This window comes from Spermophilus citellus (genome assembly GCF_964194105.1).
Source record: "Spermophilus citellus genome assembly, chromosome: 11".
Taxonomy (NCBI): domain Eukaryota; kingdom Metazoa; phylum Chordata; class Mammalia; order Rodentia; family Sciuridae; genus Spermophilus; species Spermophilus citellus.
In genome coordinates this window covers 37,941,463-37,959,185 of record NC_138192.1, presented here as the reverse complement: position 1 = coordinate 37,959,185, position 17,723 = coordinate 37,941,463, and the positions used below count along the sequence as shown (strand labels likewise).

Here is a 17,723-nt window from a genome sequence, read left to right as displayed (position 1 = left end):
CCATTTTGCAGCTGTGCTGTGGGAATTGGCACCTGGGGGAGCCTATTCCAGGGAAACCCAACCTGGACCTAAACTACAAGCCGGGCAGACCCACATCACATGACAAAGAGAGTGCCTAAGAGATGAGGAAAACAAATGGGTTTAGAGGGGGTGATACAGGTCATGGAAACCCACCCTGTTGCCTTCTCTCCTTGAGTCCAGCAGTTCACAGGACAACCTGGGAGAGACTTGCCTACCCAGGAATTTGAAAGGACAGGAGTGGGGGTGATTGAGTTTGGAAATCAAACCCTAGAGAATAGAAAAATGGGGTCAGTGGGTGATGCAGGGGACAAAAGATTGGTGCCTTAGACAAAAGGGGAACCGAGGGAAGATACTGGAGTTCAGTCCCTCACCGTGGACTGGCAACTGCTGGGACCTGTAGGTACACTGATTTAAAATCTTCAGGTCAATCACCATTCAAAAAAGAACATGGAGCCTACCTCAGCCTAAATTTCACTTCCAGGATCTCTGCTTTCAGGATCTCTCAGACACCAATGACCCCTCCCTGTGTGTGGCACAAACATCACACTCCAGCCCACCTCCCACCCAACACTGCTGAGAAGGGAAGCCAAGAATTTTTTGAACTCCAATGGAAACAGCTTTTTAAAGTTTTCAATAAAACCTTTAAATTTTTTTTAAATTTTGTTTACTGTGATCTGAGTGATTCATGGACAATTATACATATGCATATTTGTCTCTGCTTCTCATTTCTAGCATTTTTTGGAGGTAGTTATTTTTTCATGGCTTGGCATTTTGAGGGCTGTTTGATTAGCATATTTTGGTTTTGTATTCTTTTAGTTCTAACTTATTTTTACTTTACATATTTTTTCTCACTTGTCTATTTTCCTTGAGTCTCTTTCTTTAATTCTGCTAACAGCGAAAGTCTATTCTCTCTTTCACACTTCCTTTAATTTATTTCTTCTATCTTCTCTCCCCCCTCTTAACACCCCATACTACAATTGCTTCCATTTTCTCCCCATTCACCATGAAAATTGTAAACCCTTTTGAAAACTTACTGTTTTTAATGTGGACAAAACCACATCACATCATTTCTGTTTATTGTGATAAATAACATTGTAGACATCAAAACAGGAACTATTTGCTCTAATGCTGTATATTGTTTGTCTCCCCCTGTTATGGGCCAGGCTATATAGGAAATGACCAAACAGACTCCAATTTACCCTGAGACTCCACATCATGTAAGAAGTGCTTCTCCTGTGGGAACACCTGCCTCTGTATCCATCAGTTGTGGCGTAGCATAGTAAATTTGGCAAAAAAAAAATTCTTATACAATGTAAAATTGTTCTGTTTTTGATTCCTGTATTTTTTGGGCAATGTACCCTGTCAGAGATTATCTAAACATTAGTAATCATTCTTTAACTTGTACTCAACTAGGGACGTTTTGACCCACTCCCCTTTCTTCTTATGATTTTAGATCTCATGATATTAGTTTATGGTTTTGAATTGTAGTAACAGCCACTTATAATCAATATGGTTTTGGACTATAAAGGTATATTCAAACTCTAGGAGGGGGTCAAAGGTTGTAGACTTGCAGTCTGTCCTTGGCCCATCTGATGGTAAATCCAGACTACCACTTAATGAATCAAGTTTTCTTCTCCTGCTTTAATATCAACTTGGTGATTTATTGTAATCTCATCACAACACCCCTAAGCTGTGAGGTACTGAAAACCTTCAAAGACACTATAAGTCTACAGGGTGGAAACTCAGCTGCATAAAATCCATACTGTTAGATGGGTAGACACACAAACAATATGAATAAGCAAGGGAACAAAACATCACAAGCAAAGCATAATACTACAATAGCAGAATTCTTTGATGTTACAGTGGAAGAAATGCCAGAGCAGGGGTTTAGAAAATTCATACTTAAACTGATCTGTGTGGCAAAGGACAATGTAAAGAGTGTAATCAGAAAATACAGGAAGTGAAAGATCACTTCAATGAAGAGCGATTTGGGGAAAAAGTCAAGAAGAAATCCTCAAAATTTGGGGCTGGGGTTGTGGCTCAGCAGTAGAGCGCTCACCTTGCACGTGTGAGACCCTGGGTTCAATCCCCAGCACCACATACAAAAATAAACAAGTGAAATAAGGGTGTTGTTTAAACTAAAAAATATATATTTAATAAATTAAAAAAGAGAAATCCTCAAAATTATGGAATCAATAAACCAAATTAAAAATTCAACCCAAAGCATCACTGGCTGAATAGACTATTTGGAAGATAGAGTTCCACACAAGAAAAACAAAATATGTAATTTTGAGCATAAGGTTGACTCTGAAGAAAAGATGTTAGGAGTCAATGAACAGAACTTCCAGGAAATTTGGGACAACATGAAAAGACCAAATATAAGATTTATGGGATAAATGAAGGCTCAGATACAAACTAAAGTAATGCATGATGTTCTCAAATATATCTGAAAATTTCCCATATTTTAAAAATTAAATGGAAAATCAAATACAGGCCTACAAAGCTTCAAATATGCAAAATTAAAACATGCTCCCATAGGCACATTATCATGAAATGGCCTGCCATGCAAAATAAGGATAGAATTTTAAAGGCTGCCAGAAAAGCTGACGGATCACATTTAAAGGGAAACCAATCCAAGTATTGGTTGATTTCTCAGTCCAGACTCTAAAGGCTAGCAGGTCCAGGAATAATATACACCACACTCTGAAAGAAAATGGATAGCAACCTAGACTATTATGCTCAGCAAAATAAAGCTTCAGAATTGATGATGAAATAAAAATCTTCCATGGTAAGTAAAAGTTAAGAGAATTCACAATTAGAAAGCCTGTACCACAAGACATATTCAAGAAAATGCTTCATGAAGAATATTTAGAATACCTATACAGTGTATTAAAATAAAATTGAAAACCAGCAAAGGGAGGAATTACACTAGAAGAATATCAAAGGAGAAAGTATTCAAATTAAAAACCATAAATAAAAATGGTGAGCAATAAAAAGTATTTCTCAGTATTAACATTGTAAAAATCAATCAAAAAGCTATAGACTAGCAGATTGGATTTAAAAACAAGACCTAACAATATGTTGTCTCCAGGAGACTCACCTCATAAGCAAAGACATCTGCAGACTCAATGTAAAAGAATGGGATAAACATTATTCACATGGATCTTGTAAATAAGAGGGGTTTCTATTCCCATATCAGAAGAAGTGGACTTCAAGCCAGAGTTAATCAGAATGGCCAAATAGGTGCATTTCATACTGCTTAAGGGAATTGTATATCATCAAGATATAACAGTATTAAATATTTATGCCCCCAAATAATGAAGCATCTATGTACATAAAAGGAAATCCTTCTTGGGGCTGGGGATATAGCTTAGTTGGTAGAGTGCTTTCCTCACATGCACAAGGCCCTGGGTTTGATCCCCAGCACCACAAAAAAATTTCTCAATTTCAAGAATCAAATAGATCACACTGAGTGACTTTAACATTCCTCTCTCACCACTGGACAGATCCTCCAAATAAAAATTAAGAAGGGAGCTGTTGAACTTAAAAGAAATTTTGATAATTTAAACGTTACAGACTATATAGAATGTTTTATCCATCAAAAACTAAATACACTTTTTTAGCAGCACATGAATCCTTCTCTAAAATAGACTATATCTTAGGCCACAAACAACGCTTAGCAAATAAAAAAAAATAGAGATACTACCCTGCATTTTATCAGATCATAATGGAATGAAATTCGATATCAATGATAAAATAAAACATAGAAGCTACTTTAACACCTGGTGACTAGGTAATATGATATTAAATCACGAATGGATAGCAGAAGAAATCAGAGGGGAAACAAAAAAATACTTAGTGGTAAGTGAGAATAGTGACATGGTATATCAAAATCTCTGGAAACTGTGGAGGTTATTCTAAGAGGAAAGTTGGTTGCATGAAACTCATTCATTAAAAGAATACAAAGTCACGCGTGCACACACACACACAGACACACACACAAAGCCTAACATAGGTCTAGATAAGAATATCTAAAGCAGGAGAAGAGAGGAAATAATTAAAACCAGCCAAAGTCAATGAAATTGAAACAAAATTTAAATATCAATGAAACAAAAAGTTGACTCTTGGGGAAAAAAAAAGCAAAATTGATAAACCCTTAGCCAAGTTAGCCAAGAGAATGAGGGAAATTTTTTAAATTACTAAAACCATGACGAAGAAGGAAGTATCATCATGGACATTATTGAAATACCAAAGAGAATGAAAACCTATTCTGAAAATTTGTATTTCAATAAAATAGAGAATCTTGAAGACTTCAACAAATTCCTAGAGATATAGACCCACACAAAATGAATCAGGAGGACACAGAAATTTTAAACAGATTAATGTCCAGCAAGGAAACTGAATATGCTATCAAAAGCCTACCAACAAAGAAAAGCTCAGGGCCAGATGGATTCCCTGAACTGTGCCAGACCTTCAAAGAAGAACACCAATCCTCATCAAATTCTTTTATGGAAAAAAAATGATCCAGACACAGTAGCGTACACCTATAATCTCGGTAATTTAGGAAGGCCCTTTCTCTAAATAAAATATTCTTTAAAGGAGCTGGAGATGTGACTCAGTAGTTAAGTGCTCCTGGGTTTAGTCCCAGTATCCAAAACAAAAAAGAGAAGAGGGAATCCTTCCAAACTCGTTCCGTGCTAGTATCACATTGATACCAACAAAGACACATCAAGGAAAGAAAATTTCAGACCCATTCCCTGATGAACATAAATGCAAAAATCATTTATAAAATACTAGCAAATTGCATACAGAAATGTATTTAAAAGATAGTGCACCATGATCAAGTGGGTTCATCCCAGGGATGCAAGGTTGGAAACTATGGAAATCGATAAACATAATTAATCACATCAGTCTAAGAGACAGGAATCACATGATTATCTCAATACATGCAGAAAAAGCATCTGACAAAGCCCAGCACCCCTTCATGTATGAAAGCACTAAGAGAACTAGGGATAATAGGAACATACCTCAACATTGTAAAAGCTAAATATGCTAAACGCAAGGTCAACATCTCTGAGTGGAGAAAAATTGAAAGCATTCTCTCTACAAATTGGAATAATACAGAGATGCCCTCTTTCACCATTTCTTGGAACTCTAGCAAGAGCATTAGGAAAAAAATAAATAAATTAAAGGAATATAAATAGGAAGAGAAGAGATCAAACTATCCTTATTTGCCAATGACTTGATCCTGTATTTAGCATACCTAAAAACTCCACCAGAAAACATCTAGAACTCATAAATAAATTTAGCAAAGTAGCTGGATATAAAATTAACACCCATAAATCAATTCCATTCCTGCACATCAATGATGAATCAACTGAAAGAGAAAACTATCCCATTCACAATAACCTCAAAAAAGTACTTGAGAATCAATCTAACAAAAGAGGTGAAAGACCTCAACAATGGAAACTACAGAACACTAAAGCAAAAAATCAAAGACCTTAGAAGTTGGAAAGATCTCCCATTTGCTTGGATAGGCAGAATTAGTCTTGCCCAAATGGCCATACTACCAAAAGTGTTAAACAGATTGAATGCAATTCCTATTAAAATGTTAATGATGTTCTTCATAGAAATAGAAAAAGCAGTTATGAAACTCATTTGGAAAAACAAAAGGCCCAGAATGGACAAAGCAGTTCTCAGCATGCAAAGTGAAGTGGAGGCATTGCAATGCCAGGCCTTAAATTAGACCACTAATCTAAGTAACAAAAACATCATGGTATTGGCACCCAAATAGGCATGAAAACCTGTGGAACAGAAGAGAAGACACAGACAAACCCACATAAATACCATTATATTATACTAGACAAATGTGCCATAAACATACACTGGAGAAAAGATATCTTCTTGAACAGATGGTGCTGGGGAAACTGGAAATCCATGTGTAGCAGAATAAAATTTAACCTGTATTTCACCCTGCACACAACTCAAATGGATCAAGGACAAAACCATTCAACCAGAGTTCTTGATTCTTCTAGAAGAAAATGTAGGCCCAAATTTCCATCATGTTGGCTTAGGAACTGTCTCAACAAGACTCCCAAAATGCAAGAAGTAAAATCAAGAATCAATAAATGGGATTGTATCAAACTAAAAACTAGGAAGCATGGCATTCAGGAAGTGGCATGGGTAGTTCAGGTGGCTTTTGGTCAAATTTATTGTAATATTCAGGAGCAGAAATATTTGAGAACCTTGGACTTTAAAGGAAGGAGTAGAACTGGGGCTAAAGAAGTTGCAGTTGTTAAGGACCTTACTGCCACTAAAGGATGCAAAGACTTTGCCCATACTCTATAAAAAAATGATGGCTTGAGGGCATCCCAGGAATTGGTAAGACCACAGCCATCTCCAACTCGGGGGAGTAAAAGTAAAAATTCCTTGAGAAGACACCAGGGAGGCACCCTTCTTGTCTGGGTGGGGGGCGGCTAGGAAGTTTTTCCAACTTGCTCAACCACGTAGGCACTTGAAGGCCAATGCAGCCAGGGTCCCTGGATGCTTGGCTACTGCTCAAGAGGTGGCAGACCTTGGTTTCAACAATATTGTGCTGGTTCTGAGGAATGAAGGGTGCTAGAGTTGGGGGACATGAAGGCTTCCACCAAATCTCAAAGGAAGGCCTGGGAGGCCATGAAATGTTTAGCAGGGTCAGAGTCCCTTGGACACCCCCTCAGGGCTATGCATGGGGAAGGGAGGATGAAGCCCAAGCTGCAGTGGAGACCCCCAAGATTGAGAAATGTAAGTAATCATGGAATGTCCACTGAGGGAAGCTGCAGGAGTCAGGCAGACAAACTAACAGAAAAGCCACTTGGGCTATGACATACAAGGCTACAGGGGTAGAGCTACACAAGCCCTTTTAAGAGGACACCATACCATGTGCTCCAGATGCTGACACAGAACTGCAGGATTTGTTTGTCCAGATGGATTTTGGTCTTGCTTTGATCATAAGCCTTCTTTTTATGCCTCTATTTTTCTGAATGGAAATGTTTACCTGTACCTTTATATATTGGGTACTTATAAATAGCTGTTGAGTTTTATAGGTGCTTTTGGTGTAAGCTTGCCCTGAGTCTCAGAGCAGGCTTTGAACTTAAATTTTTGGGCAACCTTGGAAATGTTGAGACTATGGGGACCCTTGCGAATGGACTAAATGTATTTTGCATTGTGAGATGTTCATAAGCTTTGGGGGCAGGGGCAGAGGGTTATGGTTTGGATATCCCTCAAATTATGAGACAATGTGAGAAGGTTTAGAGGAGAAATGATTGAGTTATGAGAGGCTTAACCCAGTAAGTGGATTAATCCACTGATGGAATTCATTGAGTGGTAACTGAAGTTGGGTAGGATGTGGCTGGAGGAGGTGGGTCATTTGGGGCATGACTTTGAGGTATTTATTTTGCATCTGGCAAGTGAAGTCTCTCTCTCTCTCTCTGCTTTCTGATCATCATGTAGCCACTTCCCTCTGCCACATCTTTCTGCCATGATATTCTGCCCCACCTCAAGCCCCAAGGAATGGAGTCTGCCATCTGTGAATTGTGACCTCTGAAACTGAGCCCCAAATAAATTTTTCCTCCTCTAAAGTTGTTCTTGTCAGTTAGTTTAGTCATAGTAGCCAAAAGGGTGAGTAAAATAACCTAGTTTTTCTACTCCTTGCTATATACCTAAAGGGCTTAAAATCAGCATACTACAGATACACCGCCTCTGTTTATAGCAGTTCAATTCATGATAGCTAAGCTATGGAACAAACCTACGTGCCCTCAACAGATGAATGGATAAAGAAAATATGGTATATATACACAATGGAATTTTACTCAGCCATAAAAAAGAATGACTTTATGAATTTGCCAATAAAGGGATGGATCTGGAGATTATCATGCTAAGTGAAATAAGCCAATCCTAGAAATCCATAGGTTAAATGGTCAGTTGAAATGTTGATGTGTGAATGATAACACACAGCAAGCAGTGGGGTGAAGGGAGAATAGAAGTTCAGTGGATTAGGCTGAAGAATGAAGAGAGGGAGATGGGATAGGAATAGGAAAGACAGTGGAATGAATCCAACATGACTTTCCTATACCTATATATAAATATGCGACAGTAAATCTCACCATCATATACAACCATGAGAATGGACCCTAATTAGAATAACTTACACTCCATGTATGTATAATATGTAAAAATACACTACTGTCATATATATCTGAAAAGAATTTTAAAATTAAAATAAAACCAAAAGAAAAATGTATTGGGGGGATTTTGTACTCAATTTTAATTTTTAAATTTCCATTTTTTGTTCTGTGTATTGAACCCAGGGATACATAACCACTGAGGAACATCCCCAGCCCTTTGTTATTTTTTATTTTGAGACAATATCTCACTGTGTTGCTCAGGGTCTTGCTAAATCATTGTGGCTGGCTTTGAACTTGTGAAAGTCCTTATTCAGCCACCCAAGGATTACAAGATCAGGATTACAGGCATGGGCCACCATTCCCAGTTTACAGTGAATTTTTACTTGTATTCACATTATATATGCAATTTTTTACTAAATAAAAGTAAATGTCAACACTGTCATGTAACAAATCAAATAATTATGTCAGATATCACACTATTCCACTTTACTAGAGGATCTATGCATCAGTAAAACATAATATTGGGTAAATAGTGCCTTAATATCCACATCTCCATTAATTCTTTCACACATTTTATTCAAACTGTATTTGGGAATTGCCATTTGCATAAATCAACTCTTTACACATTTTTTCTGTTTGTAATGATGAACAAATTAAGAGAGTTATAGGAATGATATAAGGATATGAAAATAAGCCCCAGATTTACATATCTTCAGTTTCAACGTTAACATCTTACTTTAAAGAGTGACAATACTTCTATAGGCCCTGCACCTCTGCAGAGTCATGAACTCATCTCAAGGCCATAGCACTTCCTCCCTTCAGGGATCTGGCCAGTATTTGTAGAGTGAGGAAGTGTCCTTGAGGGGATCACTAGGCCTCTAACTTGTATTTAAAGAGCCCCACTGGGAATAAGATCTCAGAGTCTCACCTGTGGAGAGGATGCTCTGCCTGGGACTTCCAGTCAGGACCCTGAAGTGTTGCCCCAGGATTGGCAGCTACAGGGCTTCAGGTGTTGGTGTTTACCCAATCTGGTGATGTAATTTCTTCTCTTTCTTTCTCAACTATCACGTTTGCTTTTGCTTCCATATTATTGCTAAAAGAAACATTACCCTGTGTAAATTGAGTGTCTTCCTTGCCTTTTGGATCTAATGTACAAAATTCAGGAGGTGCACACATGTGTAATGCTTTCACATCACAAATACATGTATGTGTTATATAATCTAATCAGTAATTAGCACATCTTTCACCTCAAATATTTTTCTCTGCTATGGGGAGAAATTTGAGGCTATTTGGTGCATTATGAATAGCTGTAGTCACCCTGTTATGTAATTGCCTCTCTGCTTTCTGGCTTTATGTCTGTCCACGTGATTTTTTCTTTCCCATCCTCCCAACACAATATCACACAGCATACTGTGACATAACAAAGTGTGTACTCCCCAGAGGCCAAACTGATGGAATCCAGATCATCTTGATCCTGGACTTTCAGCCTTCTGAAGTTTTGAGTAAATGACTTTTTTATTATAAAGTAACTAGCCTTGGGTATTTTCTTAGAGCAATAGAAAAGGGACTCTCACGGTGTCATTCAACTTAAATTTTATGTATTGTTTTTATACTTATATTTTTTAAAAAAATAAAAATAGGAAACTAGAATGTCTGTGGTAGTAGAGTGCATATTTACCTGTGTGGCTGAATTTACCATTTTTTTCTTGTTATTTCACATGGGCTCAAGGTACTGTCTTTTTTATCCTTTCATTTATGCTTCATAGCTCTACTAGCATTTCTTGAGAGGTTGCTTACTCACAACAAACTGCTCAGGGTACAAATTCACCTGTGTCCTTTGAAGCCCAGTTTTTCCTTAAATAATCTTTCTTTTTTTGAAAAGAAAGAAAAGAATGTTTATTACTTTGCTCACAAAGGAGAAACACAGGGGACTCTTGTCCCAAAGACAGCGATTCTCCATCCACAAGAATAGGGGGCTTTTATAGAGGTGATTTAAGGGCTACATTCCACGTGTTCTCTGTTGGAGTTTTAATTCACTTGTTAAATTTGGGAGATAGTCAATTCTGAGTTCTTGTGATGCCATCCCCAGAGTCTGCATTATTTTTTCCTTTGATGGGTGTGCACTCAAGGAAAGAAAAATCAGCCTAGAATGGGGAAGAAAGGTAATCATGTTTCCCCTGATATTAGGGAGGGGGAGAGATTAGGAGGAGAGGAAGAGAAAGACATTCATTTAAAAATAAGTTGTAGTGGGGCTGGGGTCTTGGCTCAGTGGTAGAGTGCTCATCTAGCATGCATGAGGCACTGGGTTCGATCCTCAGCTCCACATAAAAATAAATAAATAAAATAAAGATAAAAAAATAAGCTGTAGTGGCAGAACAGGAAGGGCTGTATTTAAAGCACAAAGTAGACCACTGTTGCATTTCCCCACTGTCAAGTTCTACATGCCATTTCTATAGAAAGATGGGCGACAACATCTCCAAACTGCTTCTTGCTGAAAGGGGGAAAAGTTGGAGGAAGTGACCCAGAGTCCTTGTTCTCTATCAGAGGGGCGTGGACGGTGAAGAACATTTATCATCATAGCCATCCATATTTTGCTTCTATATTATTGCTAAAAGAAACATTACCCTGTGTAAATTGAGTATCTTCATTGCCTGTCTTCATTGCCAGACATCCACAGTGTGAGGTGGCAGGTGAGTGGACAAAGGCATACATAGGGCAGGGATCATGCTAAGACAACAATAAAGACAGCAAATCATTACTTTTTTGTAAACAATTAGCACAAAATCAATAAGTATTTCAGCCAGGCTCGGAAAACCACAAACATAGGAACTCATGATTATATCAGTGAAAAATAGATCAATTTTATCAGAGTAGGAAGTTAGGAAGATTTATTGTCTGAGATTAGACTCAAATCAATTCAGGACAAACTGTGACTATCTAGAGTCCTTTGAGATAATTATTATAAGGCATTCCCACACAAGAACCCTTACTTTATATTCTCCAGCCCTACTTACTTTTGGCAGGGCTGACACAAGTGTACATCATAAGTTACATTTTTCCTTTTAAATGTCCATGCAGGACTGCTGAGGCTATACTCTCCTGCCAGGTTTTTAAAAGCAAGTTGATCAAAACTGACCTTGTTTCTATCTACTCTGAAGAGTTGGCTGAGATTCCTCATATCACTCTTGGGGATATACACAAAACCTCCTTTAGCTTCCTCTACCAGTGGTCCCATCTACCTGGATATGGGTCAGGGTCCTGCTGTCCATATATGGCTTCTCTTGGAAGCATTAGGGACATTTCTGTCTCTGATGACCCTTCTGTTTGCAAAATGTGCACTGGTTGTCTTCTCTGGGCCCATGCAATCTCCCTGATCAGCAGATCAGATGACTCACCAGAGTTGCAGGGCCCAGATACGGGGTCCCATCATTCACTGGGTCCTGGCTGACCTTAGAAGGCAAGGGCCAAAATGTTGGCTGCTTTTCCGTTGGCCCTTTTACTTGACTTTGGTCTCCAAGTTTTCAGTTGTAAACACCCAGTAAGCCAAGTTCTCCAGTTTTAAAGAAGGAGTAACTTTAATATCTATAATTTTATAATTACCTCTTTCATTAATTGGGGATTATATTAGTACTGGAAGTCAGCATTATATACTATCTTTTCTACAAATGATGGCTTATTATATCAAATTAACCCAGGTTGGTTTTTTTTAGAAACACCATCTCTGCAAAATACTAACAGGCAACAGTTATAAACTTTACAAGGAAAATATAAAATGAAATTAACAGAGCAAAAGCATTCAGTTTGTATAATAACTATGAACCAAGAAAAATTATTTTTATAATCTTCTACCTTACTTAGTTATATATTATATCCCCTTTTTCAGATCACAGTAATCTTTACAACAAAAATCAATCTTTTGAACACAACTTTAGATGAGCTGAAGCCTAAACTATTTTGCAGCCATTCTAACATGGAGTAAGGTGGTGGCACAGCCTTATCTCAGGTAAGGAAAGGAACTTCACAAATTATACAACATCACATCTGAAACATGAATCAAAGAAAGGCTAAGAGAGCTTTTAACTTTCTTTTTGGGTAAAAAGTGCCAAAATGCTTCCATGTTTTACAATGTTCCCTTTAAACAGATCAGGCTCTCCTTATTATCTTTCAAAAATACATGTAAATTCCAATTCCAGTGTGAAGAGTAAAACAAAATTGTATATGTAATTTATTAATAACAGGTAATTTTATCCAGCTATAAAACAGAAAATGACAGGAATAAATACCAACCCAATTTGTTATTTCTATACCCATCTGAGACTATTGCTTCAGATAATTTTAGTTTGGAGACACCAACTTGGCAAAGTGCTCTCCTAAGCTTTAGATTTAACTAAGTTTAACTTTTAAAGTACAATTTAGAATCCAGAGTATATGGTAAAAAATAACCACAGGTCTGCATGGATAAATAAAAGGATAGCCTTAAATCTCAGACATTTAGGAAACAGTATTAAGGATCAAATTACCTTAGTCAAAGCAAACAGATATAAGACAGGTCTTCAAATGACAGTGTGGCCCTTCTATGTCAGACACAATGTATAAAAGAGAGCACTTATTTGTTATCTTGCCAGTAAACTTACATAAACTTTTACTTTATAAACTTAGTACCTAACTCTGAGACAAGGCTTAGACAGATATAGTGAGAGGCATACATATACCTAGTCACATGTATTTTGGATGTCAACTATATTGTTATAACCTAAATAACGGTTGTTTGTTTAATCAGTTACAAAGTAATCATTTAAGACTTTAAAACAGGTACAAACCCTAATTCCTTTAAGACTTAGTTTCACCCAGTAATAAAACCTAACAGATACAAGAAATTTATCTTAATAAAAGGAGATTGATGTTTCAGACTTTGCTTTATATCAGTATACTAAAATTCAAATAACTTTAGCCAACTGTGCTAATTATAGCCAATTTAATCACAAACACAAAATTTTTGAGATTTACCTTCTGCAAACTTTCTGTGACTTAAACATTCACAACTTCTTTACATCTTTAGTTTTTCCCTCTTTCATCTTGGACTTTAGCACAAGAATATTACTTTACCAGACAAAATACTTTCTTATCCAGAAACCCTTCTTTTACCTTGTAATTTTTCATACTAAAGTATTTCCATATGTATATTTTTTTACCTTTTCTAGTTTTGGATCCTTTCTTAAATTCATATTCTGGAACAATCTTTATGAATGTTGTGGGTGCATTTAATTTACACAACAAAACTTATCCTAGGAGAGGGTTGGATAATCCAGTGTGTACAAAAACTGTATCTTAATCTTTTTTCTCCAAGGTTGCATTCAAGGGTTTGGAGCACAGGATATTTTTGATACTGATCTGTCTCCATTATTATTTTCCTAGTGCTGTCTACTTTAAGTGGGTTCCCTACCATCATTGAAGCTAGTCATATTGATATGCAGTGGGGGAGTCCTTTCCATCCTTTTGTTAGGCTTCCTTGATGACCCCTTTGCAGATGCAGCCTACAAACATGAGTTGGCCTTAGTTTCTTTTGTCTTTTCTGGGTGCAGTTTTTTATTCTGCCTGTCTCCCCAGGTATTTACTTTGATGGATACGGTTATAGCAGGGATTGCTTAAGCCCCAGTGATGGATATCCCCTGGCCACATGGGTTGTCCTGTCAAATTTTAAAAAGAGAGACTATGTCTGTCCCCAGGTCATATGCTGACGATGCTGAAACCTACTGCCACATTCTTTTTGGCCCCAAGAGAAAAAGGGGCTGGAAGCAAGGAAGGGGCCAGGCTCTCTTTGGCCATTCTCCACAGCCCAGGCAGCTTTTCTGGGATTTTTTTTTCCAGTTTAGGGTTAATGCTGTAGTACTGCCAAAATACTGGTGACCTTAATAGACCCAGGCTCTCCCCTCTGTAAAGATCCATTTTACCTTCCTGGTGAAGTGACCATCATCTGTCCAGGCATCCAGAGTACCCACTCATGCAGAGATCTTACACTTCACAGCTGAGGCTGCTGGATGGCTTCTAGGCCTGCACATGGAGCCCAGGACAATGGCTGGTCTCACTTGCAGTCCTCTGAAAACCTCAAGGGCAGAGACTCTATCAACACCAAAGTCACTGGTGATATGTTCTCTGTGGCCTTGGCTGACATTATCTTTTTTTCATTGGAAGAAAAATTTGATGCAAGTTTTAGCCCCAAGGGAACAGAGGTGACTATTCTGAGACTAAACAGACTTTATGTCATAAATCATCACAGGAGACAAAGACATTGTGTGCTGGAAAGGATCAATTCACCGAGAAGATAGAATCAATATAAACATAAAAATTCCAAATAAAATGTCCCAATATATGAAGAAAACATTGTGGAAATGAAGAGGAAAGCACACCAGTATACAATACTCCACTCTGGTACAGGCAGAGCAGACTGAAGATCAACAAGGAAACAGAAGGTGCCAACTTCATGTTGGACCAAGGGACGTGACAAACACCGAGCACTCCTACCTAGCAATGGTAGAACAGAGACACTTAAGTGCACACATAAAAATAAAGCATTTATTTTACATTCTGTTATCTATTCTGTGACGCCATTTATGCAGATATGAGCTTCTAAAAGCTATCATTTTTCTTTTGCTTGAAGAATTTTTAAAACGTTTCTTGCCAGGCAAGTCTACTAGCAAAAAATCTTTATTTTTTTCTTTTAGAAAGCAAAATTTCTGGTTTATAAGGTTCAGAATTCTAGATTGGTGGGCTTTTCTCTCAAAATTTTAAAAACTACATTGCATTATCTTTTTTTTTTCATTTTTTACTTTCATTTGCATTTTCTTATGTGCCATGAGTTATTTAAGTGCCTGGGCCGTATGTTTTTGTTTCTTCAGTTTCTTCTGGGACATCTTTTCCCTCTGTGCAGCCTGCTCTTCTGCTTTAGGAACAAGGTGCTCCTTTTTGGTGAGGGTCCTCTCAGTGCAGCAGGGGAGCTAATGTATGAATAGTAATCTGGCCATGAGCTCTGTATGTGCTGAGGCACTTTCCTTGCTTTGTTCACCTGAACATGTTCAAAGACCAGAGAATCTCTACCCAAACCCTTAAGTTGAGCATTACTCTGCATTTTTAATCATGATCAGCAGAAATTCAGCACTCTTTTAGGGCCACCAACCCTGTGTCCAGCCCCACTGTTTGGCCTGGGGACAACTCCCAGCTCCACAATTGTAATGCCAGAAGGCCACACATTGCTTCTTTAAAGTGACATATTTCAGTTCTCGGTAGCTTTTCAGATACCCTTAATGGCCTGCACAGTTTCATGGGTGTTATTAAAGTGAACACAAAGACTTGAGCCTTTGATTTGCATGATGGTGTGGGGTTTTCCAGGTGAAGTGAGTAATGAACCATTTTCACAGATCATCTCAGGCAGCCGGCATTTTCTTCTGGCTTCCATGTTTCCTGTGGATAAATCAGATGTCAGTTTTATGTTAGCTCATACACAGGCAGCAGTTTTACTGGATTGTGGAGGGAGATTTTATCGTTGGTTTTCAGCTATGTGAACATAGCATGTTGTCATGCAGAGGCTCTGACCCAGGAAACAAGGCTCAAGGATCTGGCAACTGAAAGAAGATGAGGCATAGTGGGAATCTTGGTCATTCTTTTTTGGGCAGTGGCCATAGCTATTAGCCAGCTGACTATACACTAAACACACAACATAGCCCACCAGAAGTCTCAGCAACAACCCACACATCTAGGCATCTACAATCCATAATGATTCCTTAGCAAGGAGGGCAGAGCCCTGCATCCACAGGCCACAACAATAATACACGCAAAATCACGCAACCTAAAGCCAAGCCCTATCACTTACGATAACTAAAAGTTACTGCTGCTTTCATCCCATATTGAGGTGGCAATAAAAGTCTTTTCCAGTCATATCCAATTGTCCAGGGATGGTCTGGATTCACCAGGGTTGTCCAGTAAAACTCACAGACATTTCAGTGTATACCCAGCAGGCACCTCTGCATGCCTATGTGTCCAGTTCACAATGGTGTTGGTCAGGACACCCCTACAGATGAAGGGGCAAGGCAGTTACAGGCATTAGGACAGGAAAATCACATCCATCTGGGAAAATGAATGTCAGCTTTGAATCCTGGGAAAGCACAGTGACCACCTCCAGTGGCTTCCCTGGGTGGTGATATCACACTTATACAGTTTTGCCTGAACTTCACTGGGCTTAGTGTGCACCCAGGAACTCATAATTGGCCAAAGGGAAATAACAAACAGGCCCTTTAAAATCTGTGTCCTACCCATGGGACCTGTCCAAGTCACATGTACCCAGGGGGTCCACTCACTGGTTACAAGGAGAACATGCTTCCAACCCTTTATTCATGGGGATAACAGGCTACCCAATGAAGGTGGAGGGCTTTTATGTCCAGGGCCATGTCCAATCACAGTTTGCCCCCTATTCAGTCCAGGGATAGGGCAGACAAAAGAACACTTACTTGTTTCCCAAACCCAGGGTTAAGTACAACACCCTCTGTTGTCACCTGGACCTGTACTGGGCTGCTATGCATGCAGCAAAACTTCCATAGGAGGTAGTCCCCTCACCAGGACGCCCATTCAGAGCCCTCAGAACGACCTACAGGTGCTGGGCCCACCCCTTCATGGGAGGTGGGTTGACTGCCCTTCTCGGTCCTTGCTGGACAGGCCATTATAGCTCTCTGTCATGCCTGCAGCCTGTGGTTGGTATGTGACACGTGGCTTCCCTTGAATCTGTTCCTGAGCTGCCCATCACTGCACACTCTGACCTGTAACTTGAGTCCCTTGGTCACTTCCTATTGTGATGGGCGGACCATACAAGGCTGTCAGCACAGTCAGGGTGCCAATTGTAGCACGCTGATTCACTTGGCCACTGGGCCAGGCAAAAAACAAGCGTGTACCATATCCACTGCCACCAAGGCAAATAGGGTCACTCTGCCTTTGGTAAAGGGCCAATGTAGGCAACCTGCCATTGTGGCAGAGGGATGCACCACTGCATTTCCTGGCCACCAGGGGCTCCCCCGTGTAGGGGGTGAGGCTCCGCTAGCAGGGCCTCCCACCTTAAAGGCAGACCCCCCTGCATGCTGTAAGCGGATGCAGCCTGCCTGCCAGCCAAGTTGGTAGGAGGCGCCGCTCTAACCGCGGCACCCTAGCCCAAGTGCCTGTTTCATCATTCCCTGGGCTACTCCAGGGGCATGGCCCGTGACTTGTGATGCAGTTATCCCTTTTTCATGACCTATGGCCCAAAGATCCTGCCACATGGCTTAACCCCACAAAGGCCAATGCCCTAACGTCCAGTTGTCCATTTTCCATGTAGTAGTAGTCCACAAGTTAACCCCTGAAAAAGAGCCCAGCTGTCTGTACAGACCATCAGGGGTCGCGGTCTATGCACTGCCAAGGCGCAGGACCCAGCCTGCTGGCTGCTGTCTATTCCCACATCGTGCCACAAGGTGTCAGTAGAGGGCTGTTAGTAACAGCAGTCCCATGGCTGAGGACCCT

At 39.3% G+C, this 17,723-nt stretch overlaps 1 pseudogene across 1 annotated transcript; it reads right to left on the bottom strand.

Moving 5' to 3' along the window:
• Window positions 1-15,043: 15,043 nt before the first annotated feature.
• LOC308630512 (large ribosomal subunit protein uL22-like) lies at window positions 15,044-15,593 on the bottom strand (annotated as a pseudogene). Its single transcript has one exon. The product of its transcript is annotated as a large ribosomal subunit protein uL22-like (transcript).
• Window positions 15,594-17,723: the final 2,130 nt, after the last annotated feature.